Source organism: Onychomys torridus, chromosome 16 (assembly GCF_903995425.1).
Source record: "Onychomys torridus chromosome 16, mOncTor1.1, whole genome shotgun sequence".
NCBI classification, from domain to species: Eukaryota; Metazoa; Chordata; class Mammalia; order Rodentia; family Cricetidae; genus Onychomys; species Onychomys torridus.
This window is the reverse complement of record NC_050458.1, coordinates 46,276,363-46,291,723: the sequence shown is the minus strand read 5'-3', so window position 1 is coordinate 46,291,723 and position 15,361 is coordinate 46,276,363.

Genomic DNA, 15,361 nt, shown 5'->3' with positions numbered 1-15,361 from the left:
TCTTGTGTTAAAGTTTTTTCTCTTTTGTCGTTGCTTATCCTTCTCTGGCTTCTGGTAACCTTCCTTTGTTTCACCAAGTCTTTCCTTTGCCTGTGGAAGATTTTTATATCAATATTTTTGAACCTAGGCTGCCTCATTCCTGGTAGACTAGTGCTCAACCATTGAAGCTTTGTTTGAATTATCAACCGATTAATTGTGTACATGGATGTGTACCAGTGTGTGTATATGGTGTGAGTATGCAAGCGCGCGCGCTTTTCTCAGTTGGACTGGAAGCCAGCAAGCCCCCAGTGATCATCTTGTCCCTGACCCACCTTGGAGTCGGTATTAAAGCCTGTGCCAGATGCTTGGCTTGTTGTGTCAATGTTGAAGTCTGGACTCTAGTCCTCATGGTGGCAGTGTCTGTCTGTCTGTCTGTCTGTCTGTCTGTCTTAGTCACAGTTCTGTTGCTGTGAAGAGACACCATGGCCACCGCAACTTTTTTGTGGGGAGGAGGTGGTTTCGAGACAGGGTTTTCCTGTGCAGTCCTGGCTGTCCTGGATCTCTCTCTGTAGACCAGGCTGGCCTCGAACTCAGAGATCCACCTGCCTCTGCCTCCTGAGTGCTGGGATTAAAAGTGTGTTACCACCACCTAGCTGACCATGGTGACTCTTGGGGCTTGCTTACCATTTCAGTGGTTTAGTCCATTATCCTCATGATGGAGAGCACTGTGGTGTACAGGCAGACAAGGTAGCTGAGAGTTCTATATCTGGGTCTGCAGGCAGCAGGAAGAGAGGGCCTGGTTTGGGCTTTTGAAAGCCAGAAGCCCACACCCAGTGACACACTTTCTTCAAGAGGCCACACCGCCTAATCCTTTCAAATAGAACCACTCCCTGATGACCAAGCATTCAAATCTAGGAGCCTATGGGGACATTCCCTTTCAAACCCCCACAGTGCCTTAACCACCAAGCCATTTCTCTGGATCCAGGAATCATACATTAACATTAAAATGGGGCCAGTCTAATGAGTCAGTAGGTAAAGGTATTTGCTGTTTATCCTCAGTTTAATCCTAGGATTCCCACAGGGTGGCAGGAGAAAACTGACTCCATCAAGTTATCCTCTGGCCTCCACAAGTGCATTGTGGCATGTACCCCTCCTCACACAACTAAATAAATTAAAATTTTTAAGCATTAGAACAATTATCAAGGGGGCTGGACAGATGACTCATCTGTTAAGAACACTCACTGGCTGTTCTTGCAGAGAACCTGGGTTTGGTTCCCAGGATCCACATGGTGGTTCACAAACATTCTTAACTCCAGTTCTAGGGGATTTGATGCCTTCTCACCTCCACAGTGACCAGGTATGCATGTGGTACACATACATACATGTAGGCAAAGCATTCATACACGTAAAATCTAAATAAAAAAAGAATATTATTAAGCATAAACAAATGTAGGGAAAGTAATATGCTTCTCAGCGTCAGCAGCTTGTGAGGTCGTCCTTGTTGGGTGCCTCCGTCTGCTCTGGCTGCCCTGTGGCCTCTGGAAGAACGCTATTGTGATTGACTCTGATGTGGGCATTGTAAAGGCTGTTTCATGAAACCCGAGAAAATGCCACTGTAGCACATCATCTAATTTACTCAGTAAAACCCACAACAGTAAATTATACATGTAAAATTTTAAGTGATTTTTTTAAAAATTTCAAACACTTAATGGTTCTATAAATATAGATCTTTACTTATTATTAAGCTATTAAAATCAAGATGGGGGAATCAAGATTTAAGTCAAAGTTTCTTTCTGAACCTGGGGCTTGTTTTTTCTCAGTAAGACTGGAAGCCAGCAAGCTCGCAGTGATCATCCTATCCCTGATCCATTTGATCATTTGATAGAATGCTTGCCTAGCATGCAAGAAGCCCTGGATTTGATCCCCCAGTACTGCATAAAATGATGGTGGCAGTGTAGGCCTGTGATCCCAGCTCTGAGAAGGAGGATCAGGAGTTCAAGGGTTAGCTCTACTACATAGTAAATTTGAGGCTAGCCTCTGATACATGAGGTTCTATTAAAAAAACAAAAAACAAAAAAAAACAAAAAAAAAAAACAAAAAAACAAACAAAACCCCACCAGAATCTCAAAGCACTAAAATCTGAAATAACTCTTGTTAAAACAATCTTTCAATTTTCTACTTCTTTTGCTCTAGGTAGTAAAAGGCACAGTCACGATCCAAGTCCCAATGAAATCTGCTACCTTCCTTAGTAATTTGTGTTCTGGGAAATACCACTTTTGCTTTAACATGGAAAACTAACCAGGAGTAATCGAAGCTGTCACACCCCTGTAATTTAAGCTACTTGAGAGGCTGAATCAAGAGGATTGAACTCAAGGCCCAGGCAGCAGAGCCAGACCCTCACCCCCCATCTCACTAAACAAAAGTTGATCTTCACTTCCCTCTTATGTCTAGTGCTAGATTGGGGGGGGCACATTCCCCCAAATTTAAATATTTTCTGAAGATATTGATTATATATATCAAATGAATTCCAGACTTATGAACTCATACAGCCTGCTCATGTTTCATTAGGAAAAAATCATAACGCCATAGGACTGATCTTTATTATATCTTGGGATAGTAAAACATCAGTGTCAAAGCTCAGAATTCCAACAATGTTGTTAATTTTCTAATCATTTTAGGAGGAACATGATTATTAGTGAAAAATAAACATTTTGTAGAATATATGATTTTATTCTTTTAAGCTCAGTAAGTAGGAAAAGTTGATCCTTGCATTCACTCGATTGCTTGTTTGCTTTCAGGAAGGTGCTGTAGGTAATACTGTGTTGCCCAAGTTGACCTTGAAATTCTTTAGTTTTAATTATGACATCTTCAATCCTCATTGCTCTCATCTTACCTTTTAAAATCCATTGCATATTTATGAGGTATTTTATATATTTGAGCAGGTAGACGCATGTGCTAGGGTGTAACAGCTATCATCCTAACTGGATCATTTGGAAAGGACTCTTCAAGACCACACCTGTTGACTGTTGGTGTGCTCTCATAGGAGGAAGGCCATTGAACCCACACCTGAGATTCTGTCTGTTCTCTCCTGAACCTCCTGGCTATTTGTGTGTAATTCTTCCCTAGTAGCATGTGGCTTCAAAGTTTCTGAAGGCACTGGAGTACATAGATGGTAGAGGGTGAACCAAATGGGCAGGTCCTGTGTATGCAGCTCTATAGGTAAGTCATCCATGCTGGTGTGAGAATTTCCAGTAGTGAGACTGCTCTGGGGTCACCCTGTGAGTAATTAGCTGCTCACCTGAGCTCTGTAAGTCCAATAAACTTATTGGTTCCCCAGGTTAGACTTGGTGGAACTGTAGCTGGGTTTCTGTGCCCTATGAGGAGGGGTTAGATGGTTTTGTCTCCTTCTCTCAAGTGAAAGAGCCCTCACAACAGATACAGGGTTGCTAGAGGGTAGGGTGGAATGTGGGTCTTTTAGTGTTCAGTGCCTTTCTTTTCTTTTTTTTTTTTTTTCTAAGAAAAATAATTTTTATTTTAAGGAAAAAAAGTTTCTGCAGTAATAGACCAGTAAGCTTATGGAAAGATGACACAGGAGGAACACCCTGTCCTACTGTCTAGCTAGCTGACAGTTTGACACAGCCTAGTGTCATCTGGGAAGGGAGTCTCAACCGAGGGACCGCCCACATCAGAGTGGCCTGTGTGGTGTCTGTGGCAGATGCTCTTGACTGTCAGTATTGGAGTTCCTGCTGTGACCTCCCTCACGGATGACTGTGGCACAGGGGTGTAAGCTGACATAAACCCTTTCTCCCCCAGCTGCTTTTGGTCAGAATGTGATATCCCAGTAGCGAAAAGCAAGCTAGACACATACCCCAGTAAAAGCTTCAGGCCAACCACACACTTAAAAGCTTTCTGAACACAAGACTTCTTTCCAACCTAAAACACCCGACTCCAGGCAGAACAGGCCTTGAAGGGCTGGCGGCCTTCCTTCCCTTAGTGGGTTTATGTAGTTGGAGAGCTTCTCTCCAGCCCCAGCCAAGCCCTATTAGTCCAGCAACCCACTTATAAAATAAACACACAGACATTCATATTATTTAAACTGCTTGGCCATTAGCTCAGGCCTACCATTGTCTAGCTCTTACTCTTATATTTAGCCCATTTCTATTAATCTATACTTTGCTGCATGGCTCGTGGCTTACCAGTACCTTATGTCTTTTCTCTCATGGCGGTGGCTGGCAGCATCTCCCCTCAGCCTTCACTTCCCCACCTTCTCCTCTTCCTTGTCCCGCCTACCCTATGCTGCCTGCCTGGCTACTGGCCAATCAGCACTTTATTTATTTTAACCAATCAGAGCAACACATTTGACACACAGACCATCCCACAGCAGGTTTAAATGTGTGCAGCTTTCTCTTCGACTAGGGAACATGATCTGTAGATGATGTTGCTTAATGGAGGACACCTTTCTCACTTTGAACTCACATTCCCTATCCCAGAAAGAGCTGACAGTGTTGCTCACTGCACCCTCTAAACATCACCCCCACACCTGTGTAGTTGTGAGACCTTTCTAAGTTGCTTTCTCTGCCGACTCTCACTCACTCTTGAGTATGGGGGTGTCCCGCTCACAGGTAACTCTTAGCCATACTTTCTGGCAAGGTCCCATAAGCTGTGGTCCCTGGCTGACCCTTGTTGGGAAGCACCATGATTTAAGGGGGGGTAGGGCACTGTAAAGAGTCAACCACAGCCTGGACATCACTGGATGCACTACCTAAGCAAGTCACCAGGAGAAAATAAAATGCAACATGATCTCAGGGCACTGAGTGATGGAAAACTGCTACCACCTGAGTGAACTGGTAGGTTAGTGTGCCACCAAGTCCACCACCTCAGTCATGCTGGCTGGAAAGGCTGCTTGCCAGCTGGGTTCAGCGCCTTTCTTAATTTGATGGCTGTCTAGTATTTTATTGGTTTTTAAAATCTTTTAAAAAAGATTCTTCAATGTAAAATCAAGGGAACACCAGTTCTTTTTCTAGACTAAAATGTGGGAGCCCATTTTCGGGTTCCTCGTGGCTTTACCCAGCAGGTCCGCATAGAGGATGATTAGGGCCATGGGCCTGAGTGCAGGTGTCTGAGATGGTCTGCACTTGGCTGTGCTGGGGGAGGAGGTCTTTTGCTCCACCCCTTGGCGTTTCTATAAATACCCTGGGGCAGAGACAATTGGGCCCATTGGAAAAGGTTCCAGGCCCTCTTGAGGCTATCCTGTATTTTCTATCTGTTTATCTCTGCACTATAAATACTTCTATCTAATATTTCCTGCTGCTCACACTCAAGAAAACTCTGGGGAGCTGTGGGAGTTGGTGGGTAAATGCCCCACACTAAAACCCAGCCTTTTCATTAAAAAAAAAAAAAAATGTGTTTTAGAAAAATTTGGAATCTATAAGAAAGTAAACAGTCATTTCATAATGTGTATGTGCTTAAAGGCATAATGTGTACTTGGTAAATGTGTCCAATTTAATCTGATTTTAAAATATGTAAATCTGGGAAAGAAGAGAAAATTAGAACTTTAATAGTATAAGAAAACAAAAATCTCTTGTGTTTTAACATAATTCCTATTTTTTATATGTTACTCAAATAATTTTAGAGTCAGCATTTTTACATTCAAAATAAAATACTTTAAAAATGATTTTTAGTAATAGTATTCAGAGAACGCATGTGTTCTTAACTGATGCAGCTTTGCCATCAAGTCTCATTTGTTGGAAATACTTCTAAGTTGTATATATTGTTTTGTTGAGTTTTTGCTTGTCTTGGTTTTGTTGTTTTTGTGGCACCTATTGAACCTAGTGACTTCCACATGCTGGTAAGTGTCCTGTCACTCAGCTATGTCCCTAACCAATCATTGTTCTCATTATTTATTTCCTTGCTTACATACAGTGTTTGAGCTTTGTTGGGGATGGGGTTGGGTTTTTTTTTCTATGTTGCTCAAGTTGGTCTTGAACTCCTGGGTTTAGTGATCCTTCAGTCTCAGTCTCTTGGGGCTTACAGGTATGGACTACTTTGCTATTTAAAAAAGATTTTTTTCTCTTTGTCATTTTTTAAAGACCTTGTAATGTTATAAGAAGTTTTGTTTTGTCTGTTTAAGTAAAAGCTCTTTCTTGCTTTTATTGTCTTCATAACAAAATCTGCTTAGAACTTGATTCTATGGCCCTTTCTTCAGAATGCTCGAACCTCGTGCTAGCCAGCATTCTCTTAGATTTGTGGTCAGGCTCAACATTCAGCCTAGCCCAGTCTAGGCATAGTCTGCCCACTGTAGCCACTCTGTGTCTAGCTTTCCCTGGGCAGACAGGGAATCCTTGCTCTTCTTGGACTGTATCAGTTTTGTGGGGCTGGTGTTTGCCATATTTTTTGCAGAAAGCCCAACAGGTCTTAGAACTGTTCATGGTGTTTGTGGAAACACTTTCAGCACAGAAAAGAGGAGTTTTGTGTTTAATATCCTAGTTCTGTGTACTGTGATTGAATATCCTTGTAATGGTTTGCTGACCCTCTACCCATCACCAGATAGACATTTTTATATTCCTTTACAAAGTAGTTTTCCTAATTCCCTACCCTAGAGATGATGATGCATTATGCTAATTCAATGCCGTGCTAATCTGTCTGTCATTTCTCAGGATACTTTCTCTTGATTAGCATTTCCTTTTAAGCCATTTTATGTGCATGTGTGTTGCTTTTATTTTAACTGTATGTTGTCCTCTGAGTTAATTGAAGGCAGTAGCAAACTTGAAATCCGCGCTTTGAGGAGTTTAATAACCGTGCTCACTTACTTTACAAAAGCCTTTTAAACTGGTTGCAGCAGTGAACGCCTATAATCCAAAAACTTGGGAGGCTGAGGCAGGAGCATTACAGATTTGAGTTTTGCCTGAACTATGTAGAGAGATGCTGTCTTAAACTTTTGAGCATGTTGATAGTGTGCTGTTCCATAACCTAGAACATTGGTATTCCATATATGCTCAGCAGTTCAGTTTCTTTATTGTACCATCTAAACTTGCTGTTTTCTTCCCCAATTTCTAGGTTGCCATCACGAAAGCCAAGGTGGATTTCTCCAGTGTGGTGTGCCTGCCCCCTTCCGTCATTGCTGTGAATGGGCTGGACGGAGGAGGGGCCGGGGAAAATGATGACGAGCCCGTGCTCCTGTCCCTGTCTGCGGCTCCTAGCCCCCAGAGCGAAGCTGTTGCCAATGAACTGCAGGAGCTGTCCCTGCAGCCCGAGCTGACCCTGGGCCTCCATCCTGGCAGGAACCCCAATTTACCTCCACTTAGTGAACGGAAGAATGGTGAGTCCTTAAGAAATTCCTGTATTGCTTGCTTTGAACCAGAGTTTATGATGTTACACATCCTTGTCTTACTTCATGTCTGGTGAAAGTTTTTCGTCTTCATATTTCTTTCTTTTTCCTTTTGGTTTTTCGAGGCAGGGTTTCTCTGTATTGCCCTAGTTGTTTTGGAACTCGCTCTGCAGCCCAGGCCTCGAATACAGAGATCTGCCTGGCTCTGCCTCCCGAGTGCTGGGATTAAAACTGTGCGCCACCACCACCTGACTAAATATTTCTTGTGAATAGAGGACCAGCTTATTTTAGTTGGATCCAACGTTTCCTACCATGCTGTACTGTGGCTGCCTTAGTTTACCTTCCTGCTGCTCTGCTGACTCCAACCCATTCTCTCCAGTAGTTCATCAGTTCAGCAGATGCCTGTTGAGCATCAGCAAATGAGCACCACCAGTTGAAGATCAAATGTCAGGAACGTGTCACATCTGAACCATTCCACCTCACAGCCTAGCCTATAGGCCCACCTAACTTAGACAGGCTCAGGACACTTCATGAGACTACAGTGGGCAGAATGGCCCAACATAAAGCTGGTAGACCCAGAAAAAGGGTGGTGGCATAGGTATGCTTTTGTACCACCATCAAGTCAAAAAATTGCAAATTGAACCATTGGTAGTTCAGGAATTGTGTGTTCTTCTACAATTCATGTTTATTATTTGCTATTTATTTACTTTATGAATTAGTAATATATGTATTTCATGATCCAATCTCTTAGTCACTTTATAATTTCCCTTCAGAGTACCAGCCTTGCCTCTATCTTCTGTATTGATACATTGTTTTAATTAGTCTTATCTGATAGGATGGTCTTTCTCTGTTTCTTAAATTGTTTTGGCTCTTCTTACCCATGGTTTTAAGGTTACTTAATTTCTGGAAACAAAACAATAGCAATAAAAGATACTTTTTCTCAAAGAAAAGTTGAAATACTTAATAGAGTTTTGTGATGAACATGTTTGTTCTCCCCTTAGAGTATACCACTACCCTCTTAAAAATTTATTTTTATTTTGTGTGTGTGTTCTGCCTACATGTATGGATGTGCCCTGGGTGTGCCTGTTACCTGCAAAGGCTAGAAGAGGGCTGTCAGATCCTCTGGGACTGGAGTTGTTCATGATTGTGAGCCACCATGTGGGTGCTGGGAACTGAGCCTGGATCCTCTGCAAGAGCAGTGTGGTGGTTGGAATAAGAATGACCTCCACAGGCTCCTAGATTTGAACACTTAGTCATCAGGGAGTGGCACTATTTGAGAAGGATTAGGAGGGCTGTTGGAGAAAGTGTGTCACTGGAGGTGGGTTTGAGGTTTCAAGAGCCCAAGCCAGGCCCAGTGTCTCTCTCTTCCTGCTTCCTATGGATCTGGATGTCGAACTCTCAGCTGCTTCTCCAGCACTATATCTTCCCACCATTATTAAACCTCTGGAACTGTAAGGAAGCCCCAGTTAAATGCTCTCTTTTGTAAGAGTTGCCTTGATTATGGTGTCTCTGCACAGCAACAGGACAGGAACTAAGTAGCAGGTGCGCTCAACGACTGAGCCGTTTCTCCATCCCTGTACCATTGGCTTTTTTGAAGGGTGAGAAGTTGGAGTTAGACGAGGTCTCATTGTATGAATTGGGCTGGCCTTGTTGGTCCTCCTGCCTTAGCCTCTTTTTGTTTGTTTGTTTTATTTTGTTCTTGTTTTGAGTCAGGGTTTCTCTGTGTAGTTTTGGCACCTGTCCTGGATCTCGCTCCTTAGACCAGGCTGGCCTCGAACTCACAGAGAGCCACCTGGCTCTGCCTCCTGAGTGCTGGGATTAAAGGCGTGCAACACCACCGCCTGGCCTGGCCTGCCTTAACCCCTTAATTGATATGATTACAGGAGTATGCCACCTTGCTGAGCTCTACCTCCAACACTCCATATGTATTTGTCCATCTCTTTTATCGATCCATCTTATGTGTCCAATGCACTTCAAAGTGAGGTTCAGACATTGGTACACTGCTTGTTGCTGAAATATAGCATTGTCTGTCTTCTCTAATGAGTTGTCACAGATTAAACATACTTATTGTAACTAGTATTTACAACTGAGAAATGATAAAACATTACCAAAACCCAGCTCCCGCTGGGCAGTGGTGACCCATGCTTTTAATTTCAGCACTTGGGAGGCAGAGGCAGGAAGATCTCTGTGAGTTTGAAGCCAGCCTGGTCTACAGAGTCAGTTTTAGGACAGTCAGGGCTACCCAGAGAAACCCTGTCTTGAAATAAAACAAAACAAAAACAAAAAAGGGCAAAGAAAAGAGCCCCCTTGTGCCGCTTCCCAACCAGTGCTCTTTTCTCTGCTCACAGGAAATCGTCATCCTGGTTTCTGATGCCATCATCTAGTCTCACTTTGCTCTGTCTGTGTAATTACTTGTTTGTTTGTTTGGGGGTGGTGGTGTCAGCGTGTTACCCATCATTGTCTTTACTCTCTACATCCTAGAGATTTCACTACTGCACTTGCATCTAAAACTGCCTGTCAAGTTCATCAGTGTTGTTTTTGTTGTGGATAGAGCAGGCCCCTAGTCTTATCCTGTTGATCTTTATGCAAAGCCTTCCTCTACTGACATTACTCTTGACTTTCTCACCCCATCGGTCTGTACACTACCTTCTCTGCTTGGAGTATTTACTCTGCCTTTCTACTTCCTCCTTACGTTTTGTTCCTGTGAGCATTCAGTCCTGAATAAGAGGTTGGGTGTGCTGGTGAGCAGACACTCCTAGGTTTACACATTTGTAGGGAGGTCGGGGTTGGAGTAGATATGGAAAATCCCTGAAAAGAGACTGTGATGTAAGAAAGTATGGCATTTTAGAGCGCGGAAGTCCTGGGTTTGAAATGTACACAGCTGTGCTGTGTGTGGAGAAGTGAAGATTGGCTTCTCAGATGTGCTTTACTAAAGATGTCTTATGTGGAAAAGCAGTGGGTTAGTCAAGCTTGTGACATCTGTTTACTGAAGAGTTGGTGCCCTTAGGTCGGTGGTTCTCAACCTTCCTGACTCTGTGACCCTTTAATATAGTTCCTCACATTGTGGGGACCCTTAACCATAAAATTATTTTGTTGCTACTTTATAACTGTAATTTTCCTATTTTATGAATTGTAATGTAAGTATCTGATATGTGACCCCCCTTAAGAGATGCCTTTGCTTACTTGAGACTTTGGTGGCCTAAACGGGGAGAAGTTGGGAAGTATGTTTTCATACCACTCCTTTATTTTCTTTGAGCCTGTGGGTTGTGTCCATCCCGAGCTTGGAGAAGCCTGGAAAGCCTTCTCCACGATGCTTCAATCTCAAGGAGCTTTAGCACTCAGTAAATGAATGTATTATAAATTTCTTTTACTAACTCTATATTCATTCCTAAATAAATCTATCAGTTAGTTGAAATGTATATGACTGAAATGATTTTTTTATTCCTTGTTTGCTCATCATAGCTAGTATTCCATAATCCTGTGTACATTTGTGATTTATACATTTTCATTACTGTGTATTATATGCTTTCATGGATTCCATAACAGAAAAAAAATCTGTCTTGTCTGACTGTCCATCTGTCTGTCCATCCCTATGTGTATGTTTGTGTATGTGACTCTCTCTCTCTCTCTCTCTCTCTCTCTCTCTCTCTCTCACACACACACACACACACACACACACACACACACACAAATAAATAATTAAATAAATAAAGGAATACCATCTTCTTAAAAATCTTTTTCACAAGCTGGTTGTTGTAACACACACCTTTAATCCCTGCACTCAGGAGGCAGGGGAATCTCTTGAGTTTGAAGCTAACCTGGTCTACAGAGCCTGTTCCACAACAGACAGGGCTCACTGTCTCAATAAATAAATAGATAGATAGATAGATAGATAGATAGATCCATTCCACTTGTGTATATTTATATTGTTCCTAGTTTCAGACTATTGATGTCTTTATGTATCTTGGTATGTGTGTAATCATACCTCATAATATACTGAAGATGAACATTTTGTATTTTTTATGTAATTACTAAATAATGTTAAACCATTTCTCAACGTGGTTATACAGCTTATGCAGCCTCAGCTGTGTGTGACAGCTCAGATTGTCCCTTGATCTTACCAGCCTTGGATGGCTGCTGTTTTACAGTGTCCTTCTCTGCTGGCTATATAAAGATGTCATCTCTTGATTCCCTTAGATTTGTCAATCATTTGGGTTTCCTCTTTTATAAAGGAGCAAGTTAAATCTTTCTATTACCATTTTTCCTTGATGACTAAAAAGAGTTCTTTAAATATTCTGCGTACAAAATTGCTGTTGCTTAGATGTTTGCAGATATTCTCTCCCATGTTGATTTTTTTTTCTTTGTAGTCAGTTTCTCTCTCTCTCTCTCTCTCTCTCTCTCTCTCTCTCTCTCTCTCTCTCTTTCTCTCTCGTTTAGTTTTTTGAGACAGGGTTTTTCTGTGTAGCTTTGCGCCTTTCCTGGAACTCACTTGGTAGCCCAGGCTGGCCTTGAACTCACAGAAATCCTCCTGGCTCTGCCTCCCGAGTGCTGGGATCAAAGGCGTGCGCCACACCTACCTGCAGTATCTCTCTCTCTCTTTTTTTTTTTTAAGATTTTATTTTTGTTTTTATTTTTTTATGTTCATTGGTTTCTCGCCTACTATGTGTGTCTGTGTGAGGGTATCGGATCCCCCGTAACTGGAGTTATAGACAGTTGTGAGCTGCCATGTAGGTGCTGGGAATTAAACACAGGTCCTCTAGAAGAGCAGCCAGTGCTCTTAACCATCTCTCCAGCTGAGCCATCTCTCCAGCCCATATAGTATCTTTGTGTGTGTGTATGTGTGTGTGTGTGTGTGTGTGTGTGTGTGTATGGTGTTGGGGCTTGAATTCAGGATCTTAGACATGCTGGGGAAGTGCTTTACCGATGAGCTATACCCTTAATCCCTCTTAAAGTATCTTTTGATGAAAAATTCCCAAATTTAGTATAGTTGTTTGTTTTTTCTACCTATTATTGTTTGGTTTTAGGGGTTTTGTGCTGTTTGTTTGAGACAGGACCTTTCTGTATAGCACAAACGAACCTTGAACTCAACTGCGAGTCTGTCTCAGCCTCCTGAGTACTGGAATCGCAGACCTGGTTGTAACTGGGTCCTTTATAATTAGTTCCCCCTCCCCCGGAGCTGAGGACCGAACCCAGGGCCTTGTGCTTGCCAGGCAAGCCCTCTACCACTGAGCTAAATCCCCAACCCTATAATTAGTTTTGTGACTTGTGTTTCTGGAAAAGTTTTTGTAAAAATAAAGCTCCCATTTCCCCCTCAGATGGATTGCCATTTTTTCAAAAGACTCCTTTTCCCACTGCTCACAGAGTGGCATTCTTTTCATGTGCAAGGATTTACTGATATGTAGGTGTGTTTCTGAGTACTGTGTTTGCTCCATGGGTTCTTCAGTCTTTGCCTACTCAAATGCCTCATAATTTGAGTTATGCTAACTGGAATAAACCATGTTATATGGGAATAGCAACTCCTTCTACCTTGTTCTTTTCCAAGAGTGGATTTCTTATCTGCCCTTTGTTTTTTGCATTTCCTTTTGAATTTCAATATTGCTATAGGGATTTGGTTGAAATGACATGTAAGTCTGTAAACTTGGAGACCTGATATTATTCTTAGATTATTGTCTTGTGACTACATTCTCTGATGTGTTAGAGTTCTTTCTATATGAAGTTCTGTCATCGCTTTGTGGTGGTCTTTCATCTGTTTTCTTCCATTTACTTTTCCTTGTTTACTTTGTGGCACTGAGAATTTAACCGAGGCCCTGCATGCTAGCTTTAGCCCTCCAGTTCCCTTGAAGTGTTTCCCGTATTTAGATACTGTTGTAAATGTTACCTTTTCTTTGAGTTCCCTTTCTCTAGTTGATCCCAAATATCTTCCGGAAAGAGAATGTATGGTGTGCTTTCTAGGCTGCTGGGCGGGTAGGGAGAGCTATATGAAAGAGAATGGAAGTGGAAAGTGACATTCATTCCCTTCCAAGTGGCTTTTCCTTCTCTCTGTGTGTGATTTAAGAAGTCCTCATTGCTGTTTTGCATGTTTTACAGCCAGGGGAGGAAGGGCCAATCTTGTGTGTTTTTTCTCAGTAAGGGGACGCCTGTGTTCTTTCACACCACAGTGCTGCACAGGAGGTACTAATTAATTGTTGAGAGAAGTAAAAAACTTGAGTGGGAAGTTTCAGATCCAAATTATAATATTTTCTTGGGGGAAAGAAAAGAGACTTTTAAAACTATGTTCCCCAGGAAGCCTCAAGGATTTTCCAGATTTAGTCTCACTTGAAAATGTCCAAATCTCAAGATTCATTAGATGACTCTATTTATAAAGTGACTTAGAGATTTTCCTAAACTACTTCATCCCCGTCTTAAAGATAATCAGGTTTCCATCTTGTTCGTCAGATGTTGAGCCAGGCTCCCAGTGAACAGATCCCAGATAGAGCCCCCTACTCCAAAAAAATAGACAGTAGAGAAAAAACCCAGCTCCTCAGAAATCTGCCCCACATCCCAGAGAAACCACTGTCAGCATGTGGTGTTCTTCCCCCTATGTTCTACTACTGTTGGTTTATGTGTTATGTGTCTGTCTGTCCTGCTCCCGTGCAGCCTGTAGCTTAAGGTTTTTCATGTGCTGTTGAATATTTTTGATCTTCTCCCCAGTTGGGTATTTAAAACTGTTTGTGTATTTTACAAGATAATGGTTTGATTGAGTATCTCTTAAAGCTCGTGTGTGTGTGTGTGTGTGTGTGTGTGTGTGTGTGTGTGTATGTGTACTATTTCCTTAAAAATAGAAATACTGACTAAAAGTGTATGACCATTTTAATGTTGGAAAATTTATTCTGGGACTTCTTTCAGTTGAGTTTTAAGTATTAGAGAGCAATGAACAAGACAGATGAGGATCTCATTGTCATTAACTGACAAACACAAGATGTTAGGATACAGATCAAATTCCTAGCAAGGGGCATCTGCACATGTGTGGTATGTTCTCACTCAGACACTTATACATAAATACTCTTTTTTTTTTTTTTCTTTTCGAGACAGGGGCTCTCTGTGTAGCTTTGTGCCTGTCCTGGAACTCGCTCTGTAGACCAGGCTGGCCTCGAACTCACAGAGATCCACCTGGCTCTGCCTCCCGAGTGCTGGGATTAAAGGCGTGCGCCACCACCACCTGCCTATAAATACTCTTAAACAAATAAAATAAATCAGAAGAAATTAACAACAACAGCAAAAGAATCAATTGCTAGCAAGGATCATTTTAAAGTAGGCCCAAGTGGAGCGGAGCAGGATAGTTAAGAAGTTCCCTTGGGCTGTGGCCTGAGCTCTATCCTCAGGACCAGTAGAGTCCTGCAGGTTGTCCTCTGACTTCCTTGTATATGAGAAGGAAAAGTTACTGGTGTATGGGGAGTTGATGGATTCCTGAATGAATGTGTGCTCTTGACATGGGCATGGCCGTGTTGATAACCCAATGCTTCAAACCCATGGAAATGACAAAGCCTTCCCCGGTTAGGCTCAGAGCAATGGCAGAGCCTCCCTGTGGTCTGAGCACAGGTGTTTATGAACAGTTGAACACTTGATCAGTGTGTACAGAACCTACCTAGTTTTCCTCCTCCCAGTTACCAAGACCTGAGACGATTTGAAGACCTACTGAGTGTAGCTAGCATGCCTTCCTCCGTGTCCAGATGTGTTACACACCTGCTTTCTTGCTCAGCAACCTAAACTTGTTGGGTTTCTGGGCTGCTGCTGGACTGTTAGAGTCCATGCCTACCCAGTTTTAGATTTTTCTGTGCATATGTCTGCCCTTTCTTCATTTTCTCATTAACACCAAAGCTGTACAGGTCGTGGCACTGCTGAGGAGGAACTACAGTCTGTGACATATTTTTGCCCCAAGGTTTAACTTAACTTAGATTGGGGTTCTATATCTAACTCCCAATAACTGGAAATGAGGAGGGATACAATGATGTATATATTAGATAATGCTATGGTAGAACAGCAAAATCCAAAATGTGGGAAGGCTGTTTACATTCT